At 48.7% G+C, this 25310-nt stretch overlaps 1 long non-coding RNA gene across 1 annotated transcript; it reads left to right on the forward strand.

The window, feature by feature from the left end:
• The first annotated feature begins 857 nt into the window (after nt 1-857).
• LOC103656755 lies at nt 858-4663 on the forward strand. Its single transcript, XR_005836633.1, has 3 exons — nt 858-1080; nt 1246-1407; nt 4478-4663. It is a non-coding gene; the product is annotated as an uncharacterized LOC103656755 (long non-coding RNA).
• The last annotated feature ends 20647 nt before the right edge of the window (nt 4664-25310 follow it).

Below are 25310 nucleotides of genomic sequence, written 5' to 3' on the forward strand. Positions count from 1 at the left end.
AAAATCAAGCTGAAACAGCTCCTCTTTGCCTCCCTGGATTCTCTTCCAAAATGCTGTCAGCACTGCCAGTTGGAAAATATTTTTCTCCCTCCCTTTGTCTTCTTTCTTATTTAAAAAAAAAAAAAAAGCCATCTGGTGTCAAATTCACTCCTGGCACATCATAAAGGGTAGCACTAAAAATGTCCCTGAAAAACTAAAAGCAAAACCACAGCAGTACACATGGGATTTAATCTCGGCATCCTAGAATTTCAGAGTGGCCAGGGGCCTCGGGGATCCAACCTTTCCCGGTACACAGGAGGAAACTGAGGCTGGGGGGTGGGGTCAGTCTCTCAAAAATGTGTCTTGAGCGCCTACTGTATTCACAAGGCACTCTTGGGCGTGGGAGACCCATCGGGAACAAAAAACCCAAACTCCCTGCGCCTCGGAGTCTTCAGTGGGCGGTTCTTGCCCGGGCCTGGGGCCTTCCTCGGCCCCGCGTTCCCCAACTGCCCGGGGGCGGGCGCCGGGCTCGGGCCATCGCAGCCCCACGTCGCACCAGCGGCCGCCCGCGTGGTTGTCACCTCCAGGCCGCGGGGCGTCGGGCGGCGCCGCTTCCCGGGCCGGACCGCTGTTTACATTTGGGCGAAGTTCGCCGCGCGCCGCCCCGGCGCGGTCCCCGGCGGCTGTCGCCGTCATCTCCGGCCGCTTCCTCTCGCCGCCGCTTTGGCTCCGCATTCCTCAGAGTTGAGCAACAACTTTCCCTCCGAAGGCGGCTGGGCCGGGGCCAGAGGGGCGCGGCCCGGGCCTCGGTGCCTCCCGCGGCACCCCAGGCGCGGGTCTCGGGGCAGAACGCGGCGGGGGTCGCGCAGTCCCTGCGCTCGGGAGCGGAGGCTGCGCAGGGGTGGGGGTGAGGGGCTCAGGGCCCAGCGCAGCTCTGAGTTCCCGCCCGCTGTGGCAGGATTGCCTGAGCACTGGGTCGGTGCGTGGGCCTGATCCTGGCCTTGATCGTGGAGCTGGTGGCCCTGCACGGTGTGAGCACGCAAATTTTGCTTCGAGTTTCTCTGCCAATTCTGAGGATTCTTTGACGACGGAGAGAGGAAGGTTTGTAGAAACTACAGAAGAGCGGTCCTAACCTAGTTCTTGGCCTGAATGCAAATATTTACAACAATCATATTAATACAGGCCCTTGAACTAGACTGTCATGCATCCTGAGCGACAACGTATTTCTGGGACAAAGTTGGCTTCTCACTATTTCCCTTATTTTAGGAAGTAGAAAGCCCAGGCCTGTAGTTCCATGACTGATTAGAAGCCAAGGAGTTAGCCCAACTGAGCGCCCTCTCTGGAGCCACCTCAGGCTTGCTCAAGCAAAGCCCTTCCTGCACCCTGATGTGACCTGAGTGCTGGAGCCCGAGGAGGGGCTGTGAGTAGGTAATATTAAGCTCTCAACCCACTAAAATATAAGCCCCAGTGGGGATTTGGCTATTTTGTTTACTGCAGTATCCCAGGGTCTGAAAACAATGCTTGGCACATAACAGATGTTCAATAAATACTTGTTGAGTGGATGAATGACTCTGGTAAAGGTCCTCAGGTTCCTAAGAATGAAACATGTATCCTCCCTTCTTGCCCCTTTACCTTCCATTGAAACTCATGCTTGCTTTCTCTTCCTGCCTCTTAAATCTTGAGCTTAGGTTTTAAAGTGTGTGTGTGTGTGCGTGCGTGCGTGTTTTATTTTAGTTCATTTGGAATAATTTTAGGCTTACAGAAAAGTTGCAAAGATAGTATAAAGAGTTCCCATATACTCTTCGCCCAGCTTCCCCCAAAGTTAATATCTTACATCACCCTGGTACATTTGTCAAAACGAAGAAATTAACATTGGTGCAATACTATTACCCAGACAACATACTTTACTTGGATTTCATGTTTTTTCACTCAGATGCTTTTTCTGTTCCAAGCCCCAATCTGGGATATCTCCTTGCATTTTGGGCTGGAAGCCTTTTAATGTGTAATCTAGATCTCATCGTGTAGGGTCTCTCTCCTTGGCAATAATGCAGGAGACAGAGTCCCTGGCATTGGACTGAGCTTCCTGTCCTGGGGCCTAGCAAACACCTTGAGCCATGGATTTCCTGAGAGTGATATTAAGAGATTCCTTCTGGGTCTCCTTGCGGGCTCTGGGAGCGTCTGGTACAAATCCAGACCCAGAAGCCTGCCCTGGGTCTCCCCTCTCTGCCCGCACACCCCCCCCACGCATATACCAGAAAGAAGACGGACATCCTGCTCCAGGTGATGTGACCCGTGTCTGCGTTTCCTTTGGGACCTGCCTCTGGCACCCATTCCTTGGTCTTCATTCACTTCTCCCCAGCCCTACTCTCCTTTTCCCCCATCCTGGAATCCTCTTCTAGCCCGAAATCCCCAGGGAAGCAGCTGAGGTTTCTGCTTTGGGCCACGTTACTTGCTCACAGCTCACCATTGAGCTGGCCTTGGGATTGGAGATGAACGAAGTGAGGGACAATCCGTTTATTCAGTTGGCAAGGATTTCTTGAGCCTGGTTGAGTCACAAAGATGAACAGTTCTGATCCTTGCTCTCTGAGGTCTTACGGTCTGGAGGAAGAGACAGGTAATATGAACAAATAATCGGGAACATGCCTTTATAGAGATAGTGTGTGTACACACTTTGGGGCAGCACTTAGGGGCAGAGCCTGGTCACTTAGATCGTGGAGGAACATTGGGACAGCTCCTGAAGTCATGCTTGAGTTGGGTCTTGAAAGACGGATGGAAATTGGTGGGTGTTCAGGAAGGGGGCAGGGAGAGGAGAGAAGGGCGCTCCTAGCAGAGGTGAAGGCAGGTGTGAGAGTGCTGGTGCATCGAAGATTGTCGGGGAGCATTGGGGACCTGCAGAGTGGCCCAGTGTGGCTGGAGCGTGGGAGTGTGTAGGGGATGGCACGAGAGGGACAAGCAGAACAATCGGGTGTTAGGTTCCACAGTTAGGAGTTTAAACTTTGTTCAGTGGCTGGTGAGGGCTATGAGCTCATTTACTTGTTAGAATGGTCACTTGGGCGCCTCTTTGGAGCCTGGACTCTGGGTGAGAGGTAACAGGGTCTGAAACAGGGCAGCGGAGTTGGGGCGGAGGGGACAGACACCAGAGAAGCTTAGAGGCAGGGTTCCACCAGTGACTGGATGGTGAAGTGGGGTAAGGGGTAAGAGGAGTTAGGGTGACTTCGGAGGGAGATCTGGTTTGCGGGATGAAGAGGAGAGGGATGGGGGTGGGCTGGGGTGGGGGCATGTGGAATGACCTGGAGTTGTTTTCACCACACACACAAGCATCTTGAGTGGGGGTGAGGATGCGTATTGCACACATGGCCTGGCTGGGTCCCAGCCTTCTTGCCCAGAGGAGGACCGTCTCAGGGCAGGGGGGCAGTTGCAGAGCAGGCCAACTGAGGGTTGTGGTTCTAGGGGGATCTGACCTGGAAGACCTTGGTGGGGAAGTGGGGAGGAGGGGATCTGGAAGAGATGGGGTGGGGAAAGAGAAGGGGTGCGGTTTGGTTCAGGGAACTGAGGAGAAAGTCACCAAGTCACTCCAGATGCAGAAGCTAGAGGAGGTCTCAGCACCCTCCTCTAATGTGGGGACTGACTCGGTGGGACCAAGCCGTCCATGGGGCCCTGGCGAACACTCAGAGCTGAGGAGGTGAGCCGGTGCAGTGGCTCCCCCATGTCTGGGCATTTCAGGACCTGCTGGGATTCTGGAAGTGGCTGAAGTTCACGTGAAGACCACTCCCTCTGGTTGTGGGAGGGGCAGAGGCACCTGAAAACACCTGTGCGCACAGTTCAAGTAGCTGGGAAGGGACATGTGGCAGACTTTCAGTACCTATTCCTGCAGAAACCCTGATTCTTAGCTGGACACTGTTGAGAATTGTGAACATCTGTGATTTTATCCTATTTATAAGCTAGCACTTTGGCCCATGTCATAGCTGCTGGCAGGAGCGGAGGCTCCTGGGCCTGGGACGAGGGACGTTTTATTGTTCTCAGCAATAGCAGTAGGACGGCAGCAGCCTCCGTTTCCGCGGGGCTTCCCAAAGAGAGCCAGGTGATGCCTGGACACACACCTGCCGGGTGCATTTCTGGAGAGGAACTCAAACTTGGGGAAACCGAATCTTTTATAACGGGCAGCATGCCTGCCCTTTGCTCTAGGGGGAGGCACTGTATACCTTCTGTGCACGGTCCCTATCCTGAAAACGATAGTCTGGAACAAAGGGCAGTCAGCATTTCACTTGTGAGACGTGAAAAAGTGCAATAGAACCGTGGAGAATTGTCTGCCAGCAAACACACGGCCACATGCAACAAACAATACATTTCCGAGCCCCTCTTGCAGCTAGGGTAACCTTATCTAAGTCGTGGTCTATTAACTATAAGTGTTTGTGTGACAGCTTCTGGGAAATTGCAAAAGATGGCTGGCATGTACCCTGGGTTCCTTCTCCTCATGTTCTTTTTTCCTGATGGCTAGAATGTGGACATGATGTTGGTGTGTGAGCAGCCATGTTGGGCCAGGAGTGGCACAGAAAGCCTAAGGATGGCAGAGCCACAAGATGCAAGAGGCCCAGGTCTCTGACGGTGCTGGAACTTACAAAGGAGGTCTGTGCTGATTTTCTTCAGACTTCTTTACGTGAGGGAAAAATAAACTTCCATCTTGTTTCAACTTTTTTTTTTTTCTTTATGCAGCCGAATTTGGTTCGGACTGATACAGGGCCAGCACAGAGGAGGACCAGTAGAGGGTTAAACCCGTCAGCAGAGAGAAGGGTCAGGGGCACTTTTCCCTCTTTCGGTGACAGGGGGAGGGGATGGGGAGTCACCTCTGGCTTGTTCACCACCCACTGGTGATGCCCCATTCACAAGGGGGCCCAGGCTGGCCACGCGACCCAGCAGCGTCCATTGGAAGGCAGCAAGCAACAAGCTGGCTCCATTCACAAACCCTGTCCTCCTTTGAAAACCAATCACCGTGCAAAGCGTGACTGGGTGGTGGCCAGCGCTGGCCCGTCTGTCACGCCCTTTCAGAGGGCCCAGTGAAGGCAGCCGGCCTGGGCGAGCCAGCCCCTTTCCCTTTGTACCCCAGGGACACACACTGTAAGGAGATCACAGCGCCTACTGAATTATTCAGAGCTGCCCTGAGTGTCAGTTTTATTATAAACATGCAGATTGCTCCGGGCTCCAAACTTCCAACCCTCCAGCACCATCTCCCTCCAGGATTTTCCACTGGCTTTGTGCCTGTGATTCTAGACTCCCCAGGTCTTGCCGGCCTAATTTGCCTTTGACTGGTTCCTACCTGCCGCCAGGCGTGAAGGCCTCAGTGCCCTTTACCCGCTGCATCTTTGGGCCCCATTCTTTGCTCAAAGACTGTCCTCCCTGCCTCCTCAGCAGTCCTGCCCCTTCCCTGTCTCTTCCTGGCTTCACCGCCCCAGCTGGTGACATCAGACTCTCCTGTTGGGGACATGCGGATAGCAGGATCCTCCAGGGCTGTGGGCCTCCCGCTAGACCCTAGGCCTCGTGAGGCTTTGCGGTCCCCCTCCCATCCCCGTGTTCTTGCCCCAGCTCGGCCTGTCCCCTTCCCCACAGCTCCCACTTCCCAGTTCTCTCTGGAGTTGGTCTGGAGAATACCCCCCAGCTGGTAATGAGGCAGAGATGGTGACGCACATTTAAGAGTAATGAAATGCAGTGATATTTCAGGCCTGACAGGCCTATTTCTGGCAGCCTTCGAATTCAAGTGCGAGGCTTTGTACGCAGCTGCTACTAGGAGCCTTCTGAGTTTTTCTAAAGATGTGAATAAAGCTTCCAGGGTTTCGGCTCAGATCGCTGGGGCTATTTATCCTGCTGCTGCTTTCATTGTACCTTTTTATTTGAAATTTGAGAGCTTTTAGATGAAGGAAACACAGCAGCAAGTGCAAAGCATACAAAATATCCTGGTGGGGGGGAATGTCCTGGTTTTTCTCTGCGCTTGTCCCTGCGGCTCTGAGGGGGAAGAGCTGCTCGCAGGGCTTCCTAGCATGGGGAGCCTTGCCTCTGTCTCCCCTCGGAGTGCCGTCCTCCTGGATTCTTGCCCCGTTGCAGCAGGGAGTGCGGCTGCTGGAGAAAGCTCTAGGAGGGAGTCCCTGCCACCAAGATTGATGGGGCTGGGCGTGGGCCAGCCCTCCCTCCCGGCCTCACGGCTGTGAGCCGAGTCTATGCCGTGCTGGGTTGGGGAATGTGGTAGGAAGAAGCAGATCCACTCTGCCCAACAGTGACAGCTCATTTCCCCGATTCCAGCCAGAAAAGCCAGCCTGCTCCTTCCCCTCTCTGCACCCACCCCCACACCCCCAAGGCCCCCAGGAAAGTTGCAGCCACCCATGAGGAGAGGCCGTGTAGGGCATGGGCTCTGCCGTCAGACGGACCTGGGGGTGCATCCCGGCTCTGTGCGCCAGCGGCAGTGCCCAGGGCAAGCCACTCACCCTTTCTGGACTTTGGTGTCCCCACCTGTAAAATGGGGATCACGAAGCATCATTTCCTGTCCTCGTGATGTATGGAAGGTACCGGCCACATAGCAAGTGGCCGTGTCTATTCTCAATACTGAAGCCGTCTCAGGAGTCAGGAGAGCTGAGTTTCCTCCCGGCATGGCCAGCATGGGCCACGTCCCTTCTCCCTGCCGCAGCAGCGGAAAGAGAAGGGGCTTCGGGGTCAGACAGAACTAGGTTACGACCCCACCTCCCTCTTTTTCTGGTTTTATGAGCTGGGGCAGGTGGCTTCGCCCCCTCCATCCCAGTGTCCTCGTCCGACAAAACAGTGGTCGTGAGCACTCACCTCGGAGTCGCGGTGAGGGTTCAACGGAGTCGCGGTGAGGGTTCAAGGAGATCATCTTTATACGGAATCCACACGGTGCCTGGCAAACGGAAGGTGTCGTGTCAGTAATGGCCCCCTTTCTGCTTCCCTTCTCCTCCCTCTGCTTCTGTTCAAAGGAGGGAAGGTTCAGATCCAGCCACCAGTTCGCCGGAAATGCGAGGGGAAGACAAACATGTCAAATGTCAGCAGGCAGGGGGAGACCGTTGGCAAAATCCAGAATTGGGGAAATTCCAGAGGAGGGATGACCCAGAATCTTCAACGAGTAAATACCATGAGAGAGGAAGAGGGAGAACCAAATGGGATGTGTGGACCCCGTGTGGATCCTGATTCGGACAAACCAACCGGGAAAAAATTAAGAGACCAGTAAGGAAATTGGGCTAATGGCTGGATATGTGATAACGTTAAGTAATTGTTATTTTTTTTTAGGTGGGATAATGGTATTGTGCTTGTGGTTAAAAAGTCTTTATCTTTTAGAACACATACAGAAGAAATGACAGATTAAGCAAAATGGCAATTGGGATTTGCTTTAAAGTCATGCAGTGGAGCGAAGGGGGTGGGGACATCGGTGAAGAGAAATTGGCCATGTGGATAGAACAATTCAAGCTGGGTGATGGTAGATGGGGGTTTGTTAAACTATTTTCTCTCCTCTTGTATATGTTTGAATATTTTCATTAAAAAAAAAAAGGCAGTGATCCTTTCTAGATGGGAAGTGTCTTCTCCCATCTGTTTTTTCCTCGGCATCCTCCCAGCCCCGCCCTCGGCTCCTGCCGCCCTATTCTTGCCTGGACTGTCTGCGACAAAGCTTCCCAGACTTGGGTCTCTCTCCCTTCCAATCTCCTTCCCATTCTGCCACTGTGTTATCTTCCTAAAACACAAATCAGATCATGTTACCTCCTTGCTTAAAATCCTCTTGGTAGCTCCCTATTGCCAATCATCTATTAGAGTCTAAAATCCTTATTAGGATATTCAGAGCCCTTCACCGCGGAAACTCAGCCTTCCAGCCCGGTTCCTAGTCTGGTGCGGACCTCACCCTCTCATGAAGCCTGGCTGTGCTCACACCCGTCAGGCGCTCTCTGGCCTCCGGGACTTCTCTTATGCGGCTCCCTATTTGGTGGGTTCTCTCCCTTGACCCTAACTTCATTTATTGAAGACTAAAGTATTTTCAAGGCTCGGTTAAACGTCATTCGTCTTCATGCTTTCTGGAAGTCTTTACACTGTTCACCAGATATCTCCGCCTCCCTGCCTTCTGGCATATCTTCTGGTAGAATCTCACTTCCTGGCTTTCTGAGGTCGGATGGGGCCATGTGACCAGTTTTAACCAATGAGTTATAAGTGGAAGTCATACATTTCGTTTCTGGGCCAAGAATTCAATTGCTAATTCAAAACCCTTTGGAGCTCTCTTTCCCTCTGGCTCAGCAATACCCAGATATCAGCTGCTCCATCAGGCTGGGTTCTGGCTTGAGCATGATGCCACAGACTAGAAATTCCTGTCCACCGCGAGGGCTCCGTAGTGTGGGATAAATAAATCTGAGGGATTATTTGTTTCTTCAGCATAACCTAGTCTATCCTGACTAATAATGCTCCCCTCTCTGATTTGGCATCAACTGTGCTATCTCTGTAGTTTTGCATTACCGTCCCTGTATATGTAACGTTCTGGATAATACCGCCCTTCGGGTAAGGAGTTCTATTTTATGGTCTTTGCGTTCCGGTCCCCAGCACTTGGCATGGTGCCCTGCAGAGCTGAGGTGTGAACTGAACGCCTCACCCTTTGGGGTTGGTATAAGCAGAGGATGTGCAGGGGTTAAGATGTCCCGTCCTTGCGAGGGGCCCCCACACTCATTAGTCACAGAATTGTGATGGCTTGGAGCCAGAGCTGGAATCTGGCTTGGATATTCTCAATGAATGGTACACCCAGCCCCAGGCGATGGGTCAATATTGATCTGAGGCAGTCGTAATAATCCCCTGCCCTTGCGGTTATGAAAGTTTACACATGGACACACGTGAGTTCCAGATGATGGGATGTAAAGGGAAGTCTCGTTCCATCCCCAAAAAATGGAAAGAGAAATGCAACTAGTCTCTCCTAATTTGGATCTCCCCGAAAGCAGAGCCTGAGAGAGGACTTGAATGCTAATAGTTTATGTGGGAGGGGACCCCAGGGAGCAGGGGAAACAGAGTAGAGAGGATGAAACAGGAGAGAAAGATAAGCCAATAAAGGGTGTATTTCTTTTTTTTTTTTAAGATTTTATTTATTTATGTGACAGAGAGACAGCCAGTGAGAGAGGGAACACAGCAGAGGAGTGGGAGAGGAAGAAGCAGGCTCCCAGCAGAGAAGCCCGATGTGGGACTCGATCCTGGAATGCCGGGATCACGCCCTGAGCTGAAGGCAGATGCTTAATGACTGCGCTACCCAGGCGCCCCCAAGGGTGTATTTCTGAACTTGTTCCACTGGGGCTCAATCCTGCTGGGGACCCACTGAGGGACATCAGAATTGTCCCTCCAAATGGCAGGAGGCCAAGGCATTTATGTAATGACTTCCATTGGTTGCCAATTGCCCCTAATTATGCTGGAACTGGATGATCACCGGTGACTTCTCAGTGACCAGAAGCCAATGGGCACATTTCATCCAATTACTTCTTTGCTGTGTCGTCCCCTACTTCCTGCTCCCAAACTCTCTTCTGTCCTGGTTTCTAGGATGCGTCTCCCTCCAATACTTCTCTGCAGTCTCTCTGACCATGTCTTTTTGATTTCCTTCCCAGGCTTCTTTTCCTTTTTCCACTCTGTAGATGATCTCCTGGATTCTATTCTGGTCTTCCCAACTTCTGCCCACTCTCACTGGGCAAATCGATTCATGAAATTGTTTCAACTGTTCCTATTATGATGCCACCTCCCAAATCCACCCCCCTCAGCTTTCTCTCCTGAGTTCTGCAGGCTCACATCTATTTATCTTTTTTTTTTTTAAGATTTTATTTATTTATTTGACAGAGATAGAGACAGCCAGCGAGAGAGGGAACACAAGCAGGGGGAGTGGGAGAGGAAGAAGCAGGCTCATAGCAGAAGAGCCTGATGTGGGGCTCGATCCCATAACGCCGGGATCACACCCTGAGCCGAAGGCAGACACTTAACCGCTGTGCCACCCAGGTGCCCCACATCTATTTATCTATCCAACGAATATTTATTGGGCAATTTGAATATGCCAAGAGTTGGGATAAAACAGTAAATAGGAACTCACTTTCTAGGAGTGCTAGACAATGTGGAGCTGGTGAACAAAATTCAAATAAATAAATAAATCAGATAATTCTAGACAGTGATAAGTGTTATGCAGACAATAAAACAGGTCACCGTGACAGAGCTCGCGTGTGCATGTGTTTGCACTATTTTACCATGACTGTGTTAGGGGGTGGCATTTGAGCAGAGATCGTGTACAGGCGTACCTCAGAGATATTGCTGGTTTGGGTCCCGACCACCTTAATAAAAGGAATATTGCAAAAAGGGAATATCACAATGAAGTGAGTCAAATGAATTTTGTGGTTTCCCAGTACATATTAAAGTTGTGTTTACACTATTCTGTAGTCTATTAAGTGTGCAATAACATTATGTCTAAAAAAACAATGTATTTACCTTAATTAAAAATACTTTATTGCTACAAAATGCTAACCATCATCTGAGCTTTGAGCAAGTCATAATCTTTTTGCTGTTGGAGGGCCTTGCTTTGATGTTTATGGCTGCTGACTGATCAGGGTGGTGGGTCCTGAAGGTTAGGATGGCTATGGTAATTTCTTTCTTTTTTTTTTTTTAAGATCTTATTTATTTATTTGACAGAGAGAGAGGGAGAGGGAGAGGGCAAGCATGACCAGGGGAGCAGCAGGCAGAGGGAGAAGCAGGCTCCCTGCTGAGCAGGGAGCCCAATGCGGGACTCGATCCCAGGACCCTGGGATCATGACCTGAGCCGAAGGCAGACGCTTAACAACTGAGGCACCAGGCATCTCATTTTCTTAAAACGAGACAGTAATAAGGTTTGTTGCATCATTTGACTTTTCCTTTTACGAATGATTTCTCTGTACCATGTGATGCTGATTGATAGCATTTTACCCATAGTAGAACTTCTTTCAAAACTTGAGACAATCCTCTCGACCCCGCTGCTGCTGCTTGATCAACTAAGTTTACGTGATGGTCTCAGTCATCTCAACTATCTTATTCCACAGTCCTCACAGCATCTCCACCAGGAGTAGATTCCATCTCAAGAAACCACTCTCTTTGCTCATCCATAAGAAGCAAGTCCTCATCGGGAACAGTTTTACCGCGAGGTTGCAGCAACTCAGTCCCATCTTCAGGCTCCACTTCTTATTCTCGTGCTCTTGCTATTTCCACCGCATCTGCAGTGACCGCCTCCGCTGACGTCTTGAACCCCTCAAAGTCATCCTTGAGAGTTGGAATCAACTTCTCCCAAAATCCTGTTCGTGATATTTTGACCTCTTCTCATGAATCATGAATATTCTTAATGGCATCTAGAATGATTAATCCTTTCCAGAAGGTTTTCAATTGACTTGGCTCAGATCCATCAGAGGAATCACTATCTATGGGAGCCTTACGAAATATGTTACTCAAGTAATAAGACTCAAAAGCCAGAATTACTCCTTGATCCATGGGCTGCAGACTGTATGTTGCATTAGCAGGCATGAAAACAATCTCATTGGACATCTCCATCAGAGTTCTTGGGTGACCAGGTGTCTTGTCAATGAGCAGTCATATTTTGAAAGGAATCTTCTTTTCTGAGAAGTAGGTCTCAACAGTGGGCTTAAAATAGTCAATAAACCATGTTATAAATAGATGTGCTGTCATTCAGGCCTTGTTCCATTTACAGAGCACAGCAGAGTAGATTCAGCATAATTCTTCAGGGCCCTGGAATTTTCAGAATGGTCGATGAGCACTGGCTTCAACTTCGAGTCATCAACTGCACTCGCCCCAACGGGAGAGTCAGTCTCTCCTTTGAAGCCAGGCATTGACTTCTCCTCTCTAGCTATGGAAGTGCTAGATAGCATCTTCTTATAAAGGCTGTCCTATCTACATTGAAAATCTGTTTAGTGTAGCCACTTTCATGAATGATCTTAGCCAGATCTTCTGGATCACTTGCAGCAGCTTCTCCATCAGCATTTCCTGCTTCACCTTGTAATGTTATGTTATGTTATGTTATGTTATGTTATGTTATGTTATGTTATGTTATGTTGTTATGTTATGTTATGTTATGTTATGGAGACGGCTTCTTTCCTTAAACCTCATGAACCAACCTCTGCTAGCTTCCAACTTTTCTGCCACAGCTTCCTCGTATCTCTCAGCCTTCAGGGAATTGAAGAGATTTAGGCCCTTGCTCTGGCTTACACTTTGGATTAAGGGAATATTATGGCCGGTTTGATCTTTTGTCTAAACCACTAAACTTTCTCCATATCAGCAATAAGGCTGTTTCACTTTCCCACCATTCATCTATTCACTGGAGTAGCACTTTTAATTTCCTTCAGGGACTTTGCCTTTGCCTTCACAACCTGGCTAACTGTTTGGTGCAAGAGACTAGCTTGCAGCCTGTCTTGGCCTTTGACATGACTTCCTCACTAAGCTTAGTCATTTCTAGCTTTTGATTTAAAGTGAGAGATGTGTGACTTTCTTTCACTTGAACCCTGCGAGACCATTGCAGGGTTACTCACTGGTCTACTTTCAGTATTGCTGTGTCTCAGGGAATAGGGAGGCCGGAGGAGAGGGAGAGAGACCGGGGAACGACCAGACAGTGGGGCAGTCAGAACACGCACGACGTTTATTGATTGAGTTGGCCATCTTGTATGGGTGCAGTGTGTGGCACCGCCAGACAATTACAACAGTACATCAGAGATCACTGGGCACAGATCACCATGACAAACCAAAATGTGACACAGACACATGAAGTGGAAAAATGACACCGACGGGCTTGCTCAATATAGCGTTGCCACGAACCTTCAATTTGTAAAAAACACAATAACCATCTGGGCCACCCAGGTGCAGTAAAGCGAAGTGCAATAAAATGAGGTCCGCCTGTCATGGCATCTGTCACCCGCGGCTGTGCAAGTGCGAAGGCCACAAACTTATGAGCGTGCTTGAGGATGAGAAGGAAGGCCAGCGTGGCTGGAGCAATGTCAGCACGAGGAAGCGTGGTGTGAGATAAGATCAGAAAAATGGCAGGGGCCAGGTCAAGTACAGCAACGTGAGCAAGCTTTTCATCAATCCCCACGTGCTGTTTACCTAGATTTTGCACACAGTTGAGAACGACTGGGGAAGACGGATATGAGAACTTACCATGGAAAAGAAACTCCATTTCAAAGTTATTCTTTTTTTTTTTTAAAGATTTTATTTATTTATGTGACAGAGAGACAGCCAGCAAGACAGGGAACACGGCAGGGGAGTGGGAGAGGAAGAAGCAGGCTCCCAGCGGAGGAGCCCGATGTGGGACTCGATCCCGAAACGCCGGGATCACGCCCTGAGCCGAAGGCAGACGCCTAATGACTGCGCTACCCAGGCGCCCCCCATTTCAAAGTTATTCTTAAAAAGTGGTTCTGGAAAATGTAGAACACACAAAAGTTTAAAATACGATCACAACCGCTTACATGCCCATCACTCATCTTCAACACCGTCAACTTAATTTTACAAAGGGCACTGGAAGTAGTAGCCAGGAAGGTAGGAGGAAAACCAGGCAAGTACTGTGTCCATGACGCATGTCAAGGAGAGAGGTAATCAGTGGGGAATAAAGGCGGAAAGGTCCTGTATACTTAGCAGGGGTCATGTTCCTGTGGCCCCGTGGGGGCCCCACAGTGAACATGGCAGTTACGTGCTGGCAACTTCCCTTCAGCCTGCTTCTCCTCTTGTTTCCTCGTCAGAACATCTTCAGTGACTACTGTATGGGACGAGAGCAGGGGCTGAGGTTTGGATGTGGGTTCAGGGAGTTTATCTGGGGAGTGATAGTAGGGGGGTTAAAGGAGTTTTATCTGGGGGTGATTAAGGGGTTCAGGGAGTCTATCTGGGGAGTGATATCAGGGGTTCAGGGAGTTTATCTGGGGGGATAACAGGGAGGTTCAGGGAGATTATCTGGGGAGTGATAGCAGGGGAGTTCAGGGAGTTTATCTGGGGAGTGATAGCAGGGGGGTTCAGGGAGTTTATCTGGGGTGAAAGCAGGGGGGTTCAGGGAGTTTATCTGGAGAGTGATTGGGGGTTCAGGGAGTTTATCTGGGGTGATAACTTGCCTCTGCTGTCACCCCCTTAGAACAGATGGTCATTCCTTGAGGACCATGATGATGACCTCTTTACTTTTTATTAAGTACCAATGATACCAGATGAATGATGTGCCATGAAAAGTTCAAGGTGCTGGAAGCACAAAGGAGTACACAGAAGGGTATCTAACTCAGTGCCAGAGGCTCAGGGAAAGCTTTCAGGAAGAAGTGACAGCTAAGCTGGGATCTGAAGACTGGGTAAGAATTAGCCAAGGTTAGAGGTTTCAGACAAAGGGAAAAGCAAGTGTGAGAGCTGAGGAAGAACAGAGCAAATTTAAGACGCTGAAGGGAGGTTGGTTCATTTCAAGTGTGAAGGAACGAGAGAGAGAGCGATTGGAGGTAAACAGTGGCCAAATCATGCAGACCCTGGCAAGCCTTATTAAGAAGTATTGACTTTATTCTAAAGGAAATGGGAAACCTGAAGGATTTAGGGCAGGAAAGTGTTGGGGTTGAACTGGAGTTTCAGTAAGAGCACTTTCATTTAAGTATGGAAGAAAGTAAGCGGGTCACACCAGATCAGAGGAAGAGCGCAGCTGGGGGAGGGTGACGGCTGACCAGGCAGGAGAGGACGAGGCAGTAGACTAGAGCAGTGGCAGTGGGGGTGGGGAGATGGATGAATTGGAGAGATATTTAGAGGTAGACTCGGAAGGACCTGGAGGTGGGAAATGGGAGTGTGGGGGAAGTCTGTGATGATGCCCGGGTCTATGGCTTGGCAAATGGGTGGTACCTCAGTTAGCGTGGGTTCTGCTCAAGAGTAGCCACAAACACGCCCCCAGTCTCAGTAGCTTAATATAACAAAGGTTTACTTCTCATTCTTGCTGTGTATCCATCACAGATTGTAAAGAGAGCTTCTTGTTATCAAGCATCAGTGTGACAGAGCCTGTGTCTTAGTACTTGCTTCCCCAGTCACTTGAGGCAGCAAAAGGAGATGTGGCAAACCCCTTAACATTAACACTCAGTGGGGCACCTGGGTAGGTCAGTCGGCTAAGTGTCTGCCTTTGATTCAAGTCGTGATCCCAGGGTCCTGGGATTGAGTTCCGTGTTGGGTTCCTGCTCAGCAGGGAGCCTGCTTCTCCCTCTGCCTGCTGCTCCCCTGCTTGTGCTCGCTCTCTCTGACAAATAGATGAATAAAATCTTTAAAAAAATTAACACTCAGTGTTCTTTGGCCAAAGCAAGGCTCATGGCCTCCCCTCATTTCAAGGGGGCAGGGAGATGCAGTCTTACCATGCGATTGGCAGTGGGGGAACTGGGCATGTTAGGTGACCACCACCAGTGACTACCACGGGTGGAGAGTGACGACGTCATTCACTGAGATGGGGAAATGGGTAGGATCAGGTCTGGGATCTCTCACCTCTCCAACACATCCTGCACTCTGTGGCCAAAATCCTTGTTTGTTTGTTATCTATCTATTTATTTATTTATTTATTTATTTATTTATTTATTTATTTATTTATCAGAGAGAGACAGCCAGTGAGAGAGGGAACACAGGCAGGGGGAGTAGGAGAGGAAGAAGCAGGCTCCTAGCGGAGGAGCCTGATGTGGGGCTTGATCCCAGGACTCTGGGATCACGCCCTGAGCCAAAGGCAGACGCTTAACAACTGAGCCACCCAGGCGCCCCCAAAATCCTTGTTCTAAAACAAAAGTCTCATGTTATTCCTCTGTTCAAATCTCTTTAGAAGTTCCCTGTCACCCACCTGGTAACTGTGTAAGCCCATAACATGGTCAAGGAGCTTAGCACTTGCCTACCTGTCCAGCTCCATCAGCTGGCATTCCTCTCTATTCCAGCCACTCCCTCCCCCTTTATTCTCCAACAGGACCTGGAATGCCCTGAATATGTCTGACTCTCTCAGCCTCCATACCCTCATGCTCTCCTTCTTTCTTTGCCTCCCTATCTATCTGGAAAACTTCTTTTCCTCCTTTGAGAAGCCTTTCTACGTTTCTCCAGGCATACTTAGGTGCACCTTCTTGTATTCCACTGGTTCATGTTATCCCCATTTCTGTTACAGTCCTAACTTCATTTCGGTAATAGCATTTAGGTGTCTGTTTCCCTCTACATGTGTCTTCTAAATTCCTTATTTGTTGTCTATTCAGTTGCCATTCCCTACGCCTGCCACAGTATGTGGTTTCCCCTTAGAGGATTTCACTTATTCCCAGCCAAGGGTTTCAGGTAGGATGGACTCTTGACCCCAACTATCCCTTAGCTAATCAACACACTGGCCAGAGTGGCTGGTTCAGGGATGGGCACTTGACCCATTTCAAATGAATGGGAGAATATGAGTCTCAGGACTTGTAAAGCAGTTACGAGTATGAGGATGTGAGTCTGGAATTGCTGGAGCCACTTTACGACTCCAGTGGGAGAAGCTGGAGCTGCTGGAAGGTCACTACATGAAACATGGTGATGAAATATGTATGGCAAAGGGGGGAAACAGAGTCCTTGGTGACAATGTGTGAACTCTTGGATTAAGCATTGCTCAGAGCCAGCTCTTCCTCAGGACTTTAGAGTAACATGAGCCAATAAATTATCTTTACTGCTTAAGCCTATTGAGTTGGGTTTTTGTTTATTGCAACCTGAAGAGTCCTAACTAGTACAGAAATTAGTACCATGAGTGTGGAGGGATTTCAAGAGGCAGGACCCCCCCCCCCCAATGAAATTGATTCAACCAAGGAAGTAAGATGAAAAGCAGTAAGAACCCCTATATCTTGGGTTGAGAAATTGGTAATCTGATACAGCTAGTTATACAGTTTCCTATTGTATCTTGGGGTACAGATCATGTGCCTAGTGTGGCTGTAGCTGAGATTCTGGAAACTGGCAGGACTGGACGATCCCAAAAACTTTGCCCCAAGGTATGTTACTATAAGCAGAAACAGGGGTGGGGGAATACATTGCATGAGATAAGACCGGGATATAGATTAATCCTGCTCCCTAGCCCTTTCTTCAGCACCTCCTGTTTTTTACTACCTCCAAGACAAAGGGAACTATCAATCCCACCAGAGATGTAGGTGGGATATAGCCTACAGGTAAGGACCAGACTTAAGGTGCCTCCCCAGTTGTTCTAAGGTACAGTTCAAGATTAAATGTAAGGCCGAGTGTCTGGAAGAGCACTAAGGCCCGTTGCATACCAGACTCTAGACCCAGACTAGTCTCAGCAAGATCTCTGGTTTTATATACTAGCTCACTGAATACACCGGAAGCAAATAGACTAGAAGCCTACCAAGGGAGTTATAGTGCCAAAGAAACTCTAAGCCCAGATGACAGTGTCTAGAGACTTTTCAACTCTTAGGTCCCCAAACACAGTGAATCAATCTTCATAGAAATAAAACATTAAAGCCACAATTCTTACACTTTTTATGTACATATGAATTTTATCACAAGTATCAATTTTGGGGCTTCATCCCCCCAAAATATGACTCCTTTTGTCTGGGATTGGGTTCAGGAATAAGCATTATTGATAAATGTCCCTCATGATTCACATGCGGGCGACGAGGGAACCCCACTTTGGGAGACATTGCATTTAGGGAAATAATAAATTCCTTAAGGACGGGCAACAGGACTTCTTTTGTCCTCACAGTATCTAGCACTGTGTAGGGCACACAGAATGGGAGCTTGGCAGAGCCTTGTCTACTAGACCTGAAAAGCATGGGTTTCCAGAGCCAAGGTGGATTTGGGAAGTATGTAGATGGTGATTCCAGAGACTGATCCGCCCTGCATTCCTGCTTCCTGCTCCTTGTTTCTGCTTGATCCTGCTTTGCACCTATTGGGGCAGCCATATCCAGACACTGAGCGGGCAGTGAATATGCCCGGGCTCCTCTGTCAGTGCCCCTTATGGAGGCAGAGAGTTCTGGACACATCTGTGGGGGTGAGGAATGTGTCAAACATTGGAGAGAGTGTTTACTGGGCTTCTCATGTTTATTTTCTTCCTTCCACCACACCTCAGGACAGGGAGTGTTCTGAGAGCCTCAGTGAAGCAATTAGACTTTTCTGGCACATTGGGTGACTCATGTGTCTCAACTCCACACACCATCAAAGACCTTGGAATTGTCAAGGTCAGGATATTTAAAACCACATTCTTGGGAGTGCTCTGGACACTGCCAGTTCAGCTCAGGAAGAGAGAAGTGGCCAGAGGACAGCTGTCAGGGTTAGTGGCCACTGTTTATGGCAGGTCTAACAGCGCACAGCAGTTATGGGTATGGTCATATTGTTGTTTAGTTCTAGCTAGTGATTGCCAAGTGACCGCAGATTTCTCTTCGTCCATTCTCCTAAATATTTAATTCAGCACCTACTGTATGCCAGCCACCAGGGAGGTTACACACATGTGTAGGCACAAACCTCCCCCAAATGAGCCCACAGACTAGAAAGGAACATAGTGGTCCTGCAGAGAGACCCAGGAACAATAATCACACCCACAGGTAGATATTATAAGTTCATTAAGGAAGGACATACAACTTGGAGTGGTGGAAATGATGGTAGGGTATAGGGAAATCTTCTGGGAGTAGGGTCCTGGGCTGAATATATAAACTTAAGTAGAAGTTAACCAGGCCAACTTCAGTTTCTGGCCAAGATGGAATCACAGGGATGGAATTTACCCTACCACCTGAAGCAATGAAAAAGTTGCACAAAATATGTGAAACAATGGTTTTGGACATCAGCACAGGACAATGATCCTCAAGAGAGGGAAAACCACCAAGGTGAGCCCCGTGATAGCTTCAGCCTACTGTCTTGAGAGAGTTCCCAGGCTGCAGCACAAAGGAGGAACCAAGTGGAGTTCAACAGTCTCTCAGAGTTGAGGAGATGGGCCAGGGAGTCTAGGGGGGCCAAGGCAGCTAGAGTTTTCAGGACAGAGTACCAGAGAAGAGTGAGACATGAGAAGGGTAGGAGGAGAGGAGAGAGAGAGAAATAGAAAAAGAGATAGAAACAGAGATAACCAGAAATCTGCAGAGGGTTCCTTTGAGTCTCTTGCTGAGTACTGGTCAGAGCATGTGTGTGAGGAAACCACCTGAGTCTAGGGAAACAACCATGAAAAAGGAGCATAGGAAATAATCTCTGGAGCTCACACAAGGCAAAGAATAATTTGTTTCCACTAGCCAGAATGGCAAGTCTCATACATCACAAGACATTGGACAGAGTACTCCAAAGGGGATTACCTCAGTGGTGGGGAAAATTAGCTCTAGACTAATGAATATGCGGTCCCAACTAACAAAACTTAAAAGCAAGCCTTAAAAGTATCAAACTATTTTCAAGTAACTTAACTGTGTCCCCAAACAAAGCTCAAGAGTATCGGAATTTCGTATAGGAATACAAAAATGTCCAGCATCTAACAAGGTAAAATTCACAATGTTTGCCATTCAGTCCAAAATCACCTGGTGCGCAAATAATCAAGAAAATATGACCTATGACAAAGAAAAGAAATCAATCAATGGAAGCAGACTCAGAAATGACATAGATGTTAGAATAAGGACATACAATGTTCAAGAAAGTAAAAGAAAGATTAAACATACTAAGTAAAAACATGGCAGATATAAAAAAATCCAAGTCAAACTTCTGGAGATGAAAAATATATGAAGTGCAAAAATACCCTGGGTAGAATTACCATTGATTAGGCACCGAGGAAGAAAAAACCAGTAAAAAAGTGAAGACAAAGTTATAGAGACTATCCAAAATGAAACACAAGGGAAAAAAAGACATAGGAAAGAAAAAAAAAAAAAAAAAAAAAAAAAAATCAGTGATTGTTAGGGGTTGGGGGAGTAGGAGGGGTGTAGGCAGATATTTAAGGTAGCAAAACTATTCTGTATGATACTACAATGGCAGGTGAATGTCATTATACATTTGTCAAATGCAGAATGTACAACACCAAGAGTGAACCCTAGTGAAAACTATGGGCGTGGGCAAATAGAATTGTCAGTGTAGCTTCATCGATTGTAACAAATGTAGCATATGGTCTAGCATGGGATGTTGATAGTGAATGAGGCTGTGCCTGTTTGGGGGCAAAGGGTGTATGGGAACTCCATACTTTCTGGTTAATTTTGCTGTGTCCCTGGAACGTCTCTAAAAAAATAAAATCTGCTCAAAATCACGCACAAACCACGAAGAAAGAAAAAAGACAAGTCACAGAATGGGAAAGAATGTTCCCAGCACCCAAAACCTATACAAGTCTAGGGTCTTAATACCAGAAATCGGTGAGTAAAAGACCAATAACTCAGTGGTACAGCAGACAAATACTTGGAGATTCTCTTCTCCAGAGAAATCCAAACAGCCAAGAAACACACACAGAGGTGCTCAGACTCAGGACCAATGGGAGAAATGCAAGTAAACTCACAGTAAAAATCTGAGCCTGGGGCGCCTATGTGGCTCAGTCTGTTGAGCTTCTGACTCCTGATTTTGGATCAGGGGATGATCTCACTCAGATCTGTTGATGCACACAGGAGGGAGTCTGCTTGAGATGCTGTCTCTCTCCCTCGCCCTCTGCCCCTCCCCCCCAATAAATAAATAAAATCTTTAAAAATTTTTTTTGAAGTCTGAAATTGCAAGTATTAGCGAGATGGTGGACCATTGAAATTCACGTACGGCTGGATAGACTCTCAATTGACAAAACCCACTTTGGTAAACAGTGTGGAACTATCAAAAAAAAACAAAGGAAAAAAAAAAAAAGAAAAAAAAAAAAAAAAAAAAAAAAAGAACAGAATATCAGTGATCTCTGAGAAAACTTCTGGGGCCTAACATATGTGTAATTGGAGTCTCAGTAAAAGAAGGAGGGCAGAAAATATGTTAAAAAAAATAATGGCCAGGGCACCTGGCTGGCTCAGTTGGAAGAGCGTGCAACTCTTCATCTCAGGGTTGTGAGTTTGAGTCCCACGTTGGGTGTAGAAATTACTCAAGAGTACATAAGTAAATAAAATTTAAACAAATGACCAAATATATTCCAAATTTGATGAAAACTATAAACAAACAGAGCCAAGAAGTTCAATGAAGCCCCAGCACGAGAATCTGAACTATACAAAGGCACATCATGGTCAAACCGCTTAAAAGCAGTGCTAAATAGAATATCTTACAAGCAGCCAGAGGAAAAAAGACACCAGCTATAAAGCAACAAAGATGAACACGGCAGCAGACTTCTTTTAAAAATAATGGAGTCAATAGAGCAACATCTCTAAAATACTGAAAGAAAAAAATGTCACCCTAGAATTGTATACCCAACAAAAATATCTTTCAGAAATTAAAGTGAAATGAAAAAATTTCAGGCAAAATGTGAAAGCATTCATCACCAGCAGACTTGCACTATCGGAAACGTTGACAAAATCCTTTAAGCAGAAGGAAAGTTATACCGGATCGAAGTCTGCATCTACACAAGTCAGTTAAGAGCCCTAGAAATGAGGTATTCCATCTAATACATGCAGGAGTAATATAATTAGAACATCACAATTTTGAAACCCCAACGAATAGTGGCTCTAGACGGTCATGAACAATGGCTGACAATGCGACAAAAAGGGAGACAACCAGATATCGCATACATCGATAGAGACGTACTTCACCACCTGTGTGAAATAACCTTGACAAAAAAAGCAGAAACAAAAAGCAGTCATAACAATCAAATCTGATTCTGGCCTCTAGATCTAAATACCAAATTTACCAATTTACAGGATATATAAGGGACAGGAAAGCATTTAAGTGACACTACTTGGTTTTAGTAAAAAGAAATAAAAAATAAAAAAAAATCCAGATTTGGGAAATTCTGTAGGATAAACCACCAGATTTTTTTTTAAATCAAAAACAAATACACAAGGAAACAAACAAACTCGCAAGGAGAGACAGAATGAGAAAGCCTGACCGTGACAGGAAGGAGATCTATGGACTGCATGGGACTTAAGAGATACATCAGTCGATTACAACGTGTGGCTCTTATTTAGATCCCTAATTCTAACTGAAAAGGGAAAACTTGTAAGGCGTTCAGGTAAATGTGAACATTGACAGGTATGTGAAGGAATTATTGGAGAAAAAAAAGTGACCCAGGCTAAGAGAGGAGGAAAGTCACTCCAGAGGGAGTGCCCAGGCATGCCCTCTTAGTGAGAGGGGAGCGGTCTGGAAGTTTCCTGTGGCATACATGTCCTCTCTTATCTCCAGGCTCGGGCAGGCTCAGCTGCTCTGGTGTCTGAAACAGGAAAAGGCAGGATACTGACATGGAGACTATTTCTGTCGACCTCTTCTAGCCTCCCTAGGTGTAGGGGCCTCCTTGGGAGGAAGAAGTCCTGAGGTTTGTCAAGGCCACTCTCAGTAACAAGGAACAAGGACCCAGCAACATGGGTGAGACAGAGGCTTTGAGCACCCTAACCTCATCCCCGCCTCCCAGCTCTGCCCCAGGGGGAGAAGACCAAGAAGTGGAGACCTAGCAAGAAGAAGAGGAAAGAAAGGAGGAAGGACAGGGAAGACAGCAGGAGAGGCTGGTGTTAGGGCTCAGCGTGCACTCAGGGGCTGCCAAGCGCCGCTTGACTTTAGGTTCTAAACATGGCGGCATGCTGCCTGCTGTTCAGGTCGGGGGCGAAGCTTCGAGAAAGGAGGGAGAGAGGGGATGCTCTGGCTGCAGAGATTACGACGGAGTTTGCTTGGGTCAACAAGCAAGCTGATGTGATGAAATGGCTGAAGGACAGGCCGGGGGACCTGACTCGGGCTCATCCAGGATCAATCAGGGCCCACCACGTTCGCCATGGCACCCCTGTTCTGTGGTTCGTCATTGCACCACATGCTCAGTGAGGAACAACAAGAACCTTACCAGCTACCATTACTGAGTGCTCATTATGCTGGGCCCTACTGTAAGTGGTTTACGTATTCATTTCATCTCAACAACGCTTTGAGGAAGGTACTGCGATTAAACCCATCTAAGAGACGAGGCAACAGCGTAGAGAGGAGAAGTCAATTACTTGAGGTCACACAGATAGTAAGTGGCCCAGTTGTAACCAAACCTACGGAAAATCTAGTTCCAGAGCTCACGCTCTTTGCAACTCCCCTGAACAGCAGCGGCGACCTGGGTCAGACCACTGACAGCCCACTCCCCAGACTGAGCTTTGTGCAGCCTCTTCCTTCCCCAGGCCAGCTGGGGCTCAGGGCTGGAACCCAGTGCTCTGGAAGAGACTTTGGAGCCACACTGGAAAAGCCACCCTGTGCATGAAAGACTCTTAGGGCCCCAGGGCTGGGGAAGAGTGCCAAAAACAGCAGCAAGCCTGCCCTAAACTGTTCTCAGCTGCACAGCCCGGGCGCTAGGCTGCTTGTCCACGATTCTTATCGGCTCTCTGAGAGAGAGCTCTGAACAGGGAGCATTCCAATCCCAGAATATTATGAGAGAACTGGGGAAAGGGCTGTCTAAGGCAGCACCCTGCCAGGAGGAGGGCTCGGGAAGGCCCGGATGTGAAGCCCAGCCTCGCTCTTGGTGGGCAGCTGGGTCCCCTCCCCAGGTTCTGGCAGAACACCCTTGAACAATTTAGCCTGAAATAGCATAAGAACTTCTTTCCCATTTTTTTTCCAGGCTTTTGGATGAAATTATATTTTACAAATGACTCATTATTATATTTATAGCTTCTCTCCAAATGATTCAAATTGTGGTTTGTCGCCTCCCTGTCTCTCAACTCCCCCCAGCTCGACAGGAAGAAGTGCTGTTTACTGTACGGCCAGGTGTGGCTGCGGAGAGGGGCTCTGCCCTCCCTATAATTACGTTTGCCTAAGCCCTGACAAGCACCCCAACGCGGTTAGTCACGTGCAGCCTTTGTTCGAGCACGCTGTTGGGAGACAGTATCCGACATTAACTCAGCTTGGAATCCGCTCCGTAGGAAGTGCATGTGTGTGCTGGGGGAGTGGGAGAGAGTGGGTAGCGGGAGGAGGAGGCCTGTTCTCAGGGAGGCTGTGACAGGGGGTGCCTTTGTGAGGGCAAAGACTGGGGAAGCCGGAGCTGCCCTTCCTCAAAGCCCCCGTTCCTCAAAGCCCCTGTGAGAAGGCTGGGCTTCTCCAGGGCCTGCCTCCTGGGGGGAGGGGAGCAGTACTCCTCCCGCACCTGCCACCCCCAGCCTCCAGTGAGGAGGTGAGAGGCAGCCGGTGGCTCAGACATCTCAGGCTGCGCTAGCCTCACGTTGTTGACACTTCCTGGTTTCTTGTGAGGAACCACTCTAGCTCTTTCTGGAAGGGGGTTCTTGAGTTCCCTCCCCTTCCAGAGGCTGCTCCTGAGCTCCCAGGAAGGTGTGGTCATGTGGTTCTCTCTCTCTGAATACACCTTTGAGAGGCAGGGTGGAGAGGAGTCCGAGATGAGGCCCTGTTTATTCTACTAGGCACCCCTGGGATCAGAGTCCCCTTGGTCGGCTCTGCCTGGGTACTAAGAACAGTTAAAAGCCCACAACATGGGAAAGAAGAACATTTTGGCATTTGTAGTGACAGTTGGAGAACCTCACGACCACCCTCTGCCCCTCAGGGTCCTTGGATCCCCGGGGCAAGGCTACAGATGCCTCTAGCTGGCTGTGGGGGGAGGGCTCCAGGGCAGCAGCAGGGATAGGCTCCCTCCAGTGCCCATGAGGCCCAGAGGAGGGAAGGGAAACAGGCCACTCCAGAGGGAGCCGGCTTCCCTGGAAATCTCTGCAGACCCCTTCCTGTGCCTTTAGGGAAGAACTGGCTCCTTGACGTTCCAGATTGTGCAGCTGGGCTTAGGCCGCTGCACGGGAGGCTGGGCTGGACGAGGTCTGGAGCCTGAACTTGGACGTGGTCTGAGCCTTGGGCTCCAGTTGTGTCCCCAGATTGCCCGCCCTGGTTCCTTCAGGCCTGCTTCCATTTTCACTTCTTGGCACTGCCTCAGTGAGTGGGAAGGGGACTCGGGAGGAGGTGATGTGGGAATGGGTGTGGATGAGCATAACGTAATTATTGGTGAAATCAGTATGAAGCCTTAAGCAGATGACTTCCATCTGGACCCAGCTGGGTCCCTGTGAAGCGCATGAGCTGGCCCTGAGGCATGGCGGGGGCCACAGACCGGGAGTCCTGGGACCTCTCCTTTTAGAACGTTTTATGGAGGTGGGGAGGGAACGTTCCTCAAAGAGAAAGGGAGGCTGAGAGAAGGACCAGAAACAGTTGTATGAGGTAGCGTGGCAAAAGGAAGGGGAAAGGCGGGGTGTGGCCCTACCTGGGCTGTGGGTGACCTGAACGTCCTCCTTAGGCCTGAG

The sequence above is a fragment of the Ursus maritimus genome, unplaced genomic scaffold, assembly GCF_017311325.1.
Source record: "Ursus maritimus isolate PB19 unplaced genomic scaffold, ASM1731132v1 scaffold_21, whole genome shotgun sequence".
In the NCBI taxonomy this organism is placed as follows: domain Eukaryota; kingdom Metazoa; phylum Chordata; class Mammalia; order Carnivora; family Ursidae; genus Ursus; species Ursus maritimus.